General features: G+C 39.1%; 1 long non-coding RNA gene across 1 annotated transcript; it reads right to left on the bottom strand.

Moving 5' to 3' along the window:
- Nucleotides 1-2417: 2417 nt before the first annotated feature.
- LOC107804638 (uncharacterized) lies at nucleotides 2418-8152 on the bottom strand. Its single transcript, XR_012705169.1, has 2 exons — nucleotides 6402-8152; nucleotides 2418-2811 (listed from the first exon to the last, which is right to left on the bottom strand). It is a non-coding gene; the product is annotated as an uncharacterized LOC107804638 (long non-coding RNA).
- Between the last annotated feature and the right edge of the window lie 1973 nt (nucleotides 8153-10125).

The following is a 10125-nucleotide window of genomic DNA, read 5'->3' as shown; positions in this document are numbered from 1 at the left end:
AGTCACATGGATCAGGATCTGGTTTGTTCAAGAGTCCCAATAGTTATTTGTATTGATCCACTGTGAAGTAATGCTCCTGTGTCTGAGTAATAGTATTAGAACTCCCTCCTTCTCCAGCTGAACACATAAGCATAACCCTTCACACAAGTATTTTGAGGTTTTTCTTGCTTTTAAAGTCTGGTGGATAGACTATAATCTTGTAACAATTCTCCTTTAAGTGACCTTTGTAACCACAGTAATCACATATGAGACCTGGTTTCCTTGCTGCCTTGAAACCTTGTCCTCTTCCAGAAAAGGCTCTTTGTCTGAATTGACTACACTAAGTGTTCGTTGACTCTCTTCCTGAACTGCTAATACATATGCTTGATTAACAGTCAACACAGGTCTTTAAAGTAGGATCTCACTTCTCACATGACTTTAGCTTTTATTTAAACCAACAAGGAATTGCAACAAGCGCAAGTTTCTAAACTGATCTAGAAAAGGCCTGGTTTTCTCATAATCACATCCTGCTCCTAGCACCAATAAATCCATCTCATCCCACAAATCCTTCATATTAGTATAATAAGATGTTATAGAGTCGGTACCTTGCCTCAGTGTTCCTATTGTCGTCCATAAGTGATAAAATATAGTAAGGTTTGATTTGTTAAAATGTGCGACTTATCCATACCTTCCTCGCATCTGATGCATAGATGATGCTTGGTTGCAATTCAGTAGACACGGTGCGACTTATCCATGAAAGCACCACAATATTACATTGTTCCCATTGATGCCCCAATTCTCCTCTGTAAGAGCTTTTAAACAGGTTCCATCTATGAACCCTAGCTTATTTTTCACTAACAAAGCCATTCTCATCGATCTGCTCCATAAGGGTAGTTTTCTAGTACTGTAAGCTTAATATCTATCAACTCTATTCCAGGAGTATCAGTTTGTTGTAAAAACAGTGGGTGATTATGATCGATTTGCAGATCCAACCACAGACCTCCAAATCACAATTCGGATGTACTCCTAAGTCCAAAATCACCCAACGGATCTAACGGAACCATCAAAATTCCAAATCCGAGGTCAAATACTAAAAGTCAAACTTAGTCAACTCTTTCAAATTTAAAACTCCCTAGTTGAGAATCATTCTTCCAAATCAGTCCCGAATAACCTAAAAATCTAACCAACGATTCACACAAGTTAAAATACATTATACGGGGCTACTCACACCCGTAAACTATCGAGCGAAGTGCAAATGCTTAAAACGACCAGTCGGGTCATTACACTAAGTAATTGGAAAGAGAGGATGAGTGAAAAATCTCCATTGAACAGTAAGGAAAGAAATGGAAGATTATGATGCATGGATTTTGCTTTAATTAACTTTAGCTGCTTTTATAATGGTTCAAAACTCAAATATTCACCTAATTAAAGATGCCATAACCTTCTTGATTCTTGACATTAATACCATGTGGAGTTTACTACGTAGTGTTATGTGGTCAACAAACCACATGGTTATCTACTTTAAGTTGAGTTTTAACTAATAATCTACCATATGAAATCATTTTTACATGTTTGTAAGAGTTAATTCACCTAATAGAGTACAAGTTCTATGCACTATCGGTTTAAAAAAGATTTACACCATCAAATCACTTAAAAGGAAATTGAGAGTAGTCTCTATACAAATATTAAATGGAAATCAGTTTTCTATAATAAGTCAAAATATACTAATAGTGTAAAAGAATCTTTGCTTGTGCATATAACTTTGATTTTTATTTTAAAGATTATAGATCGCACTTTTTATGGAGGGTTACCTATCGATATCTTTTGGTAACCTAATACAGAATAAATCTATAAAGCTATCTCCAATTATAATATTGAAGACTCTTTATGGAGGGTTTTCAGTAACCTTTTTACCTACGTTTAAGTTCTATGCACACAAATGGCATATTATTCTTTCTCTTGCAATTTCTTTCAGCTAATCTTTTCACTCAGACTTTGATGTGGGAAACTGGAATGTGGGCTGTGGCGACCACTTCTTTACTTCTCTTTCAATGAATTTTCTACCGTTTAGTCATTGAAAAATAGTTGGATTATAGATAGTTTTTGGCACTTCTTTTTGACAGGTTTTAATACTCATATTAGACATTGGTAGATCTTAGGGAATCAAATATATATGTATTGGCATTGTTGCTGAGAATGTGGAAGACGACTGTATATAACTTTTTTTGTAATTAATCCATCCATTCGGGGTATAATTCCCGATGCGGTGAAGGGTTCGTCTTTGACCCCTAATATATATAACCTTGTAGAGAAGATGAATACTTAAAATTGGCCAAGGAGTTGGGAAAAGGAAAGCATGACAAACACAACGGGAGTGAGTGATTAGTTTTTTTTTTTGTCATAAAGGAAGTACTTATATTAAGAAACTAAAAGTGGATAGCAGCACAGGGAGCAGGATGCATTGTAGGCATAAAAGTAACTAAGATATTCATAGTAGAGTCTACCGGTTGCACACCTTCATAGGGTGCGTTACAAGTCAAAACATTACTAGAAAAACTATTTAAAGAAGAGGCTGTTTTGTCCTGTAATGGAGCTGCCAGGGTAGGCGTCAAAGAGCTGGTGGAAGAACAGGGTTTAACAAGCCTCCGGTGATTTGTTCCTACTTGGTCTTGATGGTGAAATTCCTGGACAAAAAGTGGTGGTGTTGCAAAAAGAAGACAGTTGCTACCATCTGCTTGCTTGGCACCATATTTAGCTAAACTATCTGCCACGCTATTTTGCTCCCTGTAGATATGATGGATAGGTGGGCTACCCAGCTGTAGGAGCAACAACCTGCAGTCATCAACAATATTAGTATAATGAATGTTAGTTTTTGTGAGTATGCCAATGACCTCCGTTGCATCTGTATCAATGATGAGATGTGTGAGTCTGTTGCGTAAAGCAATTTGCAGTCCCATGAATAACGCAAGGAGTTCTGTATGGACACTGCTAGTTTGATGTAATTTACCAGCAAAACCCATGATCCAGTGACCCTATGAGTCTCGAAATACACCGCCTATTCCATAGTTATGTAGCATAGGTAAAGCAAATCTGTCTATGTTCAGTTTATAACAAGGTACATGTTGAGGGTGCCATTTAATGTATAAAGGAGTGTTTGTTGTTTTCTTTTTGCTGTTGTTCGTTAGGAAGTAGTGTTCAGCTGCTTTAGTGACTAACATAGGAATGTCGATGTTTAGTCTTTTATGTTACAGTGTACTTTTATTCCGAATATGCCATAGGTGCCATAGAGAAAAATGAAGAAGGATATTTTTGGGAATGTCATGTGGGGGGGGCGGGGAAGTGGCGTGTGTAGAAGCCTGTATATCCATGTCCTATGGTCTGTGATTTGGAGTAAGGCAGTGGAGTAGATGTGTTAAATTGAGAAAAACCCATAATTTGGTAGCTTGAGGGCATTCAAGAAAAATGTGTTTTGCTGTTTCAGGTGCCCTATTACAAATAGCACAAATATTGGATGGGATGATGCCTAATTCGGAGAGATATTCAGCGGTTGGGAGTCTGTTGTGTGCCAGCAACCAGAGGAAAAAGGATATTTTTGGTGCGATTGAGAGTTTCCAAATCCATTTGAACGATGGAGTTGGGTTGTCAATTGGGGTGAGCGAGTGGTACCTGGATTTGACTGAGAAGTGGCCGTTATTGGTAATGCTCCAGAAGATTTGATCAAAATTGGTTGTATTAAGAGGCATATAGGTACTCTTGATTAATGTGGTTAAGTTATTTGGAAGACCAAAAAGATAGGCTTGTAAGTTGCCATTCTTGATTGGAGTAGTACTTGGAAACTACTTTATTCTCCTCATGTTGCATTAGTGGACCATAAATGCAGGAGCGAAGGGGCATGTTTTCTTTTAGCCAGGGGTCGGTCCAAAATTTCACGTTATGGCCATTAGCAATATTTCATTTGTAACCTAGGCGACAGTAGGACCAACCTTTGATGATATTACGCCAAATAAAGGATACATGGCGCTTGCACAGGTTGTTGGGTCTTATATATGAGTTTAGGAGGCATTGTGCCCAGTGGGATTATGAAAAAGTCGCCAAGCAAGGCTTTCATGTAGAGACTTATTTTTTATGGAAAGGTTTTGGATTCCCAAATCTCCTTGGTCTATTGGTAGTGTAACCGTATTTCATTTTAGGAGGTGTAGTTTTTTCTTTTGAGGTGTTGTTCCCCAGAGAAAATTTTGTTGGTAGCGATTGAGTTGGGAGAGAATATTGTTGGGGATTGTTATATATTACATGACATGATTGGGTAGGTGGTTGAGGGTAGAACGGATTAGAGTGGTACGTCCTGCCTTAGTCAAGAATTTTGTTTTCCACTCTGCAAGTCTATTTTTGAAGTTATCCAATAGGAATTGGAAATCTGATTTTGAGGGTTGCTTAACAAATATGGGGAACCCTAAATATTTTCCAAAAGTTTTCCCTTCGTGCATATGAAAAAGGTGTAACACTGAGGGTTTAGTGGTGGTTGAGCAATTTTTTGAGAAAAAGATTTTGGATTTGTGAAAATTAATATTTTGTCCTGAGTGAGCTGTAAAATGATTGAGAGTGTCAATTATGGAGTTGCAGGTAAGAGGTGTAATTTTTGCAGTGAGAATAATATCATACGCAAAGAATAGATGGGATATTAACGGGCATCTACTAGCCAAGGATATGGATTGCCAAGAGCGATAGTCCACCGCCGTATTTATACTTCGGGAGAGCATTTCCAGACAGAGGATGAATAGGTATGGTGATAGTGGATCCCCTTGACGGATGTCTCACGATGGTTTAAAATAGTTAGTAGGGTTGCCGTTGATTAGGATCGGGGTGGAGGTGGTTGTGACACAAGACATAATGAGTTTGATAAAATTTGGAGGAAACTTTAGTGAAACTAAGGTATGTTGTATGAATGACCATTCTAGTTTATCAAAAGCTTTCTCAAGATCTAATTTGAGAAGCATATGTGGAGTGTTCCCTTTCATTTTACGGAAACGAGACATTAGTTCTTGAACAATAATTGCATTATCTGCATCTCGTCTATTTTTCTGAAAACTGGATTGGGTGGGATTTATAAGATGTTGCAGAATCGGTTTAGTCGATTGACAATAATTTTTATAATAAATTTATAAATAGTATTACAAAGGCTTATTAAATTGTGACATAGAAGAAGCATGTTTGTGTTTGGGAATTAAGCAAATGAGAGTGTTGTTTATAGAAGGTTCGATCCTATGATCATTAAAGATTTTGTGGCAAAAATATTTGATTGAAGTGTCGATAGTGTTCCAATATTTTTGGGAGAAGTATGGGTGTAGCCCATCTAGGCCAGGTGCTTTTAAGGGTTTGAAAGAGTGTTATGCATCTAAAATCTCCTTGTCTTGAAGTGGGCTATCCAGAGAAATTTGATTGGCCGGAGTTAATACATTAGAAGGGTGCATGTGGTTTTGTCTATAGTTAATAATTGATTTTGTGGTAAAGATAATTTGATAATAATTGGTAATATGATTTTTAATGTGGTGGGGATCAGTTATCCAATTTCCACCTAGGTCTTGTATAGCCGTGATACAATTATGGCGTCTACGATTTAAAGTGGAGAGATGAAAACATTTTGTGTTTGCATCTCCTTCATTTAATCAGTTTATACGCGATTTAATTTTCAAAAGTCTTCTTCTTGCTTAAGGAGGTGTTTAAAGTCGAATAATAACTAACGTTCCAACTCTTGGAGGAATATGCTAGTGGGATAATTGATGGAGGATTGGATGCCCGCCAGACGAGCTAAGAGCTTTTTTTTTTTTTACATTTGAATATGTTTCCAAAAGTGGTTTTGTTCCATTCTTGGACTGTTTCAGTAAATTGTGCAATAGCTGATAGTAGATGGGGTGGGCTTGCCAAGCTTGTTGAACTATTGCGGGAGAAGTTGGGTGAGAGGCCCAAATTATTTCAAATCTGAAGAGCTTTTGGCGAGGTAAAGGACGGTAGTTCAGTTGAAGTAATAGTGGGCAATGGTCGGAATGTGTATGGGGAGGTGTGTAACTAGTGCATCAGGTTAGTGATTTATCCAATCATAATTTGCGAGGAAACGATCTATACGTTCTAGAATATTATGTCTATTGGAACGACTGTTAGTCCAAGTATAACGGCTGCCTTTGTAACCTAGGTCACTTAGGTGGCAATAATTAATGCAGTCAAGGAATTTATTTGAGCGAGAAATATTTATTGTTCTTCCCCCAAATTTGTCGGATGCATGAGTTATTTCATTAAAGTCCCCTCCTATTAGTCATGGCCCCTTATAGTTATTGTAGGAAAATTGGGTCCACCCATAAGGGGTGCTTTAAAGATTTTGTGCTAGCATATATGACAGTAAATAATCATTTGTAAGGGAGGGGATTTACCTGAATTTTACAATGAATCTCTTGATGGGGGTTTACCTGAATTTTACAATGCCACAAAATTGCAATTCCTCCAGATTGTCCCACAGCGGCCACCTCAGCCATTCCCGTAAAGTGAAAGTCCTCTTTCAAGGTTTGGTGCTCAACACGGTGTGTTTCAAGTAAAGCGACTAAAGATGGAGGATGATAATCAAGTGGAGAGTGAAAATTACGTCTAAATTCAGGAGATTGAGCTCCTCTACAGTTCCATATGATGAAATTCATATAATTATTGGATTGATTAGGCAGTTGGCTGCCCTGCATGTCCTCCTGGGTGTTGTTGTGCTCCCCTGGGCGTAGATGGAGTGTGGGAATCAGTAGTATTGCATACTTTCCCACCTCTGGATTTGTTGTAGGTCGTATGCGGAGGGAGCATCGTAGGAGGTTTGGAGGGCAATTTAGATGTATTTTTCTTGCGTACTCCTCCTTCTGGACAAAGACTTTGATGCCGTCGAGCCAAGCTAAGACTGGGCGTGTTTCCCTGTTGTAGGTCATCATTGCTGCCACTTCTTGTTGAAAATCGTCGTTTTATGCGGTGAGATTGTGAGGAGGTGGCGGGGTTTGTGGTGGGGATTGGGTAGGCGAGGTCAGTGGTTCCATTAGTGTGACTGGTGGAGTTGGTAGAAAGTTAGTTGTATCCAGGGTGTTGAGGGGGTTAGTTGTGTTGGCGGGTAGAATGGTATTTGAATGATATTGGGATATAGGTGGGTTGTGTCCCAGGTTGGCGTTGGTGGATTTAGAGGTTGGTAGGGTGCTAGATATGGGGCTTGCATCATAAACCAATGGTACCTGCCATAGATGTCTGTCCCTAATCGCATCCCCTCCGTGATTATTTGAGCAAGGTACATCGGGCTGTTGATGAGAATTGTTACTTCTTGATTGTTTACTTCCATGGTGAAGGTGAGAGCATGGTTTTGGAGTCCCACTTCCAACCAAGATGTTGGGTTGGTCATTGCATGGGGTGTTTAGGCTAGGAATATTCTGGTATTTGAGTTGTGGAGGAGGAGTTGAGTGTGAGGTTCGTTGATTCACTAGTCTGTGAGTAGTGTTCCTGTTGTGGTAGTTGGTTCTTCTGTGTGGCTGGGGAAATTGAGTGGGATACATCTTGAATATTTGAATAGGATGAACGTGAAGGCATCGTGGTATTTGAGGTTGATGATGGTGTCTGTGTATGTAGAGGTATGTTAGTAGTAGAAATAGCCGGTTCTGGTTTTGATGATGGGCTATGTATGTTGGATTGAGATGATTGAGGTGTGGTATTGGGTTTTGAGATATCATCATGGGCTATCTACATGGGGAAGGTAATAGGTTGTATTGGTTTAGAGGAAATTTTTGTCTTGGTATTATGAAAATTGTTACTGATTTGGCATGGGGAATTATGGTGGTCTAGGTTTAGTATGCTAGCTGAGTTGGATTGAATGGATAGATTTAGGGGTTCCTGCATGTCTTGGGGGTAACGTGGCCAGCCAATAGGGTTGCATGGTCCAGCTTTTGTGTGAGTAAGTGGGCTGTCTCCAAGTGGGCTGGTTGGCCATGTTCATGGGGTAGGGGTATGTTAGTGGGTGTAGGGATTAATGGGCTGTTGAGAGTGGTTTCTTCATTAATTAATACATCACTAATCAGTAGGTGAGAAAATTTATTAGTGTTAGTTATGAGAGAGAAAACGTGGTGATTAGGATTATGGGACTCTTTATCCGCCCCATTTGTTTTAAGATTAGTAAAAAGCAGAGAATTAGGATTTTTAGACAAACCTGGATTGTTCGCGTGGGTCCCTTGAGATATACATGGCAGCGGAATGAGACCTGCTGCCAACAGAGTGGATGTTGGTTGGGCGGCGCGGGATTTGGGTAGTGATTTTCTTGGAAATTGAACTACTTTCCATTCTTGATTTGGAGAAAGAGTCGAGGTTGATGGAGTTTGGGCAGTAGTATTTTGAGAGTTTTGATCTATCGAGGGGTTTGGAGTTTGAGACTGTAGGTGTTGGTGGGGAGTGGGTACAAACTCGTGTAGTATGTCCTAGTTTTCCACAGGTGGTGCAGAGCAAATTTAAGCCCTTATAGAGGATGGTTTGCCCGTGGCTACCAATGAAGATGTGGGTTTTTAGGGGATGTTCTAATGGCACTTCGATGCAGAGTCTGGCTTATCTTCCTCGGGTGGTTTCTGAGGTACATGCATCTATTTTGAGTAATTTTCCAATTTTATTACCCAATTTATGTAGTATCTCAAAGTCGTAAAACTCTGTAGGTAGTTCAGGGAGGTGCAGCCAGATGGCGGAATAGGTTAGTATTGTTTCGGAGGCCATGAATTTAGGCTCCCATTGACGGACGGAGAGAAAGTGGTTTAAGATAAACCAAGGGCCATCATGAAGAGCACGAAGCATATTTTCTTTTTGTTAAAATTTAATTAAGAAAAAGTCAGATCCTAAATCAATTAGTGGAAGATTTTCAGTTGGCTTCCATTGAGCGTATATTTTTTGGCGAAGAAGTTGGTGTCCAATTCTGCGTCCAAAAACTTTGACAATGACGGAGTGTTTCCATGGTGCATAGAGTCTATTTTTCTCCTCCGGTGAGAGTGGGATAAAGTTTGTGGGATCATTTGGTGCGTTACTTTCATCGGTGAGGTCTAGGTGTGTAGTTGGGTAGTAAAGTTGAAAAAGAGAGTGGGGTACAGGAGTGTTAGAGATTAGCGTGTTGAGGTAAGATGTTGGGCGTGTAAAAGAGGTAATTGTGGGATCAGGGGAGTCAATATGCATAGAGCCACCCGTTAGGGTGTCTGGAAGGGAAGAGGGTGGTAGTTATGATTCGTGAGCAGTGTTCATGGTTGAGAGGTTGGTATTGCTGGGGATTGGTTAGAGAGCATTGTCGGTGGATCTGTGCGAGGTAATTTGAGTGAGTGATTAGTGGTTCATACAGTAGCAACTTTTAAGTTTTTTTGTCTTAAAAAAAAATTAATTATGCCTTATGGTGGCATGTCCCTATCATTAAATCAGAAAAAATACAAGGAAAAGAGGCAAACTCAACGTTGGATCCTCACTAGAAGACCTGAACTGGATTAGCACAAGTGATGATTCTTAAGGTTGAGAACGATGACAAGGCAGAAAACCTTGGACCGGAGTTGTAGATTTAACTGGACTCATTATTTTTACTTGAATTATTATATATAAGTTTGTAAAAAAATATTTAAAATATATACAACTAACTTTGAATCCTGATTTTGTGTCTCAATAAAAACGTGTGGCCTGAGAGTCAGACATCACTCAAATTATACACACTCCAGTGCATATATTAGAAAATATATAGATGGAGAATTTAAATTTTGAGTCTTAATAAAACCATATAGCCTGACAGTGAGACTCAAACTCAAAACTCAAATTACGGCTACTGTTTGTAATACATGCCTCAGTATGCACTAAAAAATATATGTCAAACGTTTTATTAGAGCGTGATGGATGAAAGCAGGCTCGCATCCGTATTATGTGTGATACTAATGTGCCACCAAAACTTAAAGGTAAGTTCTACAGAGTGGTGGTTAGAATGACTATATTGTATGACGTAGAGTATGGGCCAGTCAAGAACTCTTATGTTCAGAAAATGAAAGTATCAGAAATAAGGATATTGAGATGGATGTGCGGCTATACCAGAATAGATAAGATTAGGAATGGAGATATTCGGGACAAGGTGAGAATAGC

The sequence above is a fragment of the Nicotiana tabacum genome, chromosome 22 (genome assembly GCF_000715075.1).
Source record: "Nicotiana tabacum cultivar K326 chromosome 22, ASM71507v2, whole genome shotgun sequence".
Classification (NCBI taxonomy): domain Eukaryota; kingdom Viridiplantae; phylum Streptophyta; class Magnoliopsida; order Solanales; family Solanaceae; genus Nicotiana; species Nicotiana tabacum.
This window is presented reverse-complemented; position numbering and strand designations above follow the sequence as displayed.